Here is a 2,868-nt window from a genome sequence, read left to right on the forward strand (position 1 = left end):
CGTTCATGCTCTGTCTCTCTCTGTCCCAAAAATAAATAAACGTTGAAAAAAAAATTAAAAAAAAAAAAAAGGGGGTCTATTTGTACTGGACCTTACCTTCCATGTAATGCCCTTGGCATCCGAACAAAAGTAAACAAAAAAATCCTTTCTCTCTCTGCTTGCATATTGTAGAAAATTTGGGGATGAGTTTGCAAGAAACTACTAATGTTTCTGGGCGATGCCTAGAGACAGGATTAGGGTATGACAAAGACAGAGGAAGACTTTTCCTTTCACTTTTTACCTTACTCTGTTGTTTGCCTTAAAACCAAAACCCATGCCTAGGATCCGAAACAATAGAAAAAGATGCTGAAATTTTTCCCTGCAAATAAAATATATTAATTGTGTAAGCTTTTAAAACCTCTGCCTCCTGGGGCACCTGGCTGGCTCAGTCAGTGGAGCATGTGACCCTTGATCTCGGGGTTGTGAGTTTGAGTCCCACGTTGGGTGTAGAGATTACTTAAAAATAAAATTTTTAAAAGAAAGAAAGAAAGGAGTGCTTGGGTGGCTCTGTTGCTTGAGCGTCTGACTCTTGATTTCAGCTCAGGTCATGATCTCACAGTGTGTACGATGGAGCCCTGAGTCAGGCTCTGTGCTGACGGCACGGAGCCTGCTTGGGATTCTCTCTCTCCTTCTCTCTCTGCCCCTCCCCTCACTCTGCAAGTGTGGGGAGAGGCAGAGAGAGGAGGGGACAGCAGTGAGTCTGATGGGGGGCTTGAACTCACAAACCGTGCGATCGTGACCTGAGCTGAAGTCAGATGCTCAACGGATAGAGCCACCCGGGTGTCCCTAAATAAATAAACAACAACAACAAAAATATTTCAGTATCATTTGTTGAAAATACGATCCTTTACCCACTGAGTTGTATTTGCACTTTGTAAAAAATCAGTTGTCCCCTATATATGTGGGTCATTTCTGAGTCTGTATTTTGTTACATTGATCTATTTGTCTTTACTCTAATACCACACGCTTGATTACTGCAGCTTTACAACATGTCTTGAAATCAAATAATGCTAGTCCTCCAACATTGTCCTCTTTTTCGAAGTTATTTTCACTAGTCACAGTCTTTCAAAATTCCATATGAATTTTAGAGCCAGTTTATTGATTTCCACACAAAAAAAAATCTTCTGAGATTTGGATTAAGACTGCGTTGAACATGTAGATCAATTTGGAGAGAACTGATAACTAAGTAGAAGTGAGTCTTTCTTTTTGCAAATATTTTTTTTAAAGTACTCTCTAGCCCCAATGTGGAGCTCGAACTCATGGCTCTGAGATCAAGAGTTGCATGCTCGGTAAATTGACTGAGCCAGCCAGGCATCCCTACAATTGAATTTTTTTTTTCTTGATATTGATCTTGTATCCCACAACTTTGCTAAACTCAGTTATTTGTTGTAATAACTTTTTTGTAGCTTCTAGTGGGGTTTTCTATAAAGATGATTGTCTCAGAGAACAGAAACAGTTTTACTTCCTTCTTTTCTATCTCGAAAATTTTTCTTTTTCTTGCCTTATTGCGCTCATTAGAAACTCTAATAATACATTGACTGTAAATGGAAAGGACAGGCATCCTTACCTCGTTCCCAATCTTAGAGAGAGAGCATTCAGCCTTTCACCATTGACAATATCAGCTGTAGGTTTTAGTAGATGCCCTTTATCAGGTGGAGGAAGGTTTCTCCTATTATTAGATTTCTGGAAATTTTTATCAGAAATGGATGTTGGAGGGCATCTGACTGGCTCAGTTGGTGGAGCATATGACTTTTTGTTTCCGGGGTGTGGGTTCAGGCCCCACTTTGGGTGTAAAGATTACTAAAAAAAAAAAAAAGCCTTTAAAAATTGTTATTAGGGGCTCAGTTGGTTAAGCATCTGACTCTTGATTTCTGCTCAGGTCATGACCTCATGGTTTGTGAGGTCCAGCCCCACTCGGGCTCTAAGCTGACAGCAAGGAGCCTGCTTGGGATTCTCTCTCTCCCTCTCTCTCTCTGCCCCTCCCCTGCTCATAGTCTCCCTCTCTCTCTCTCTCTCTCTCTCTAAAATAAATAAACTTAAAAAAAATAGTTTTAGGGGCAACCGGGTGGCCCAGTCGGTTAAGCATCCTACTTGGGCTCAGGCCTTGATCTTGCGGTTCATGAGTTCAAGCCCCGCATGGGGCTCTGTGCTGACAGCTCAGAGTCTGAAGCCTGCTTTGAATTCTGTGTCTCCCTGTCTGTCTGCGCCTTCCCTGCTCATGCTCATTCTCTCTCTCTCTCAAAAATAAAAAATGAAAAAAATAAATAATTAAAAAAAATTAAGAAATAGTTTAAAAAATTGTTATTAAAAAAAGAGCCTTTTCTCTGCCATTGTAGTGTGTGTGGTTGACTGTTCCTCACCATGTCTTCTAACAAGACTTTCAGGATCAAGCAATTCCCAGCCAAGAAACAAAAGCAGAATCGTTCCATTCCCCAGTAGACTGGGATGAAAACTGGTAATAAAATCAAGTACAACTCCAAGAGGAGGCATTGGAGAAGAACCAAACTGGGTCTATAAGGGGTCGCACATGAGATGGCACACGTTTTTATGCTGCATGAAGGTCACGTGTTCCTCTCCTCTCCCTCTGTAAACACCCCTACTACCTGAACAATAGACACGTTTTATTGGGGAAATAATGTTTCTTTGTTACTATGCTTCTGTATCAGTAGGTGGGTTCAGAAAGAAACATGTGAGACCCTTGTTTGAAAAGAAATGGATGTTGGATTTTATCAAATAATTTTTCTACATCAGTTGTGATGATCATATGGGATTTTGTTGTTGTTGCTGAGCTACATTGATTGATTTTCTTTTGTAAAATATTTATTTATT

The 2,868-nt window shown here is 40.3% G+C and overlaps 1 pseudogene; it reads left to right on the forward strand.

Annotated features, from left to right (window-relative positions):
• Nucleotides 1-2,400: 2,400 nt before the first annotated feature.
• Nucleotides 2,401-2,556, forward strand: LOC115507894 (annotated as a pseudogene).
• The last annotated feature ends 312 nt before the right edge of the window (nt 2,557-2,868 follow it).

This window comes from Lynx canadensis, chromosome X (assembly GCF_007474595.2).
Source record: "Lynx canadensis isolate LIC74 chromosome X, mLynCan4.pri.v2, whole genome shotgun sequence".
Taxonomy (NCBI): Eukaryota; Metazoa; Chordata; class Mammalia; order Carnivora; family Felidae; genus Lynx; species Lynx canadensis.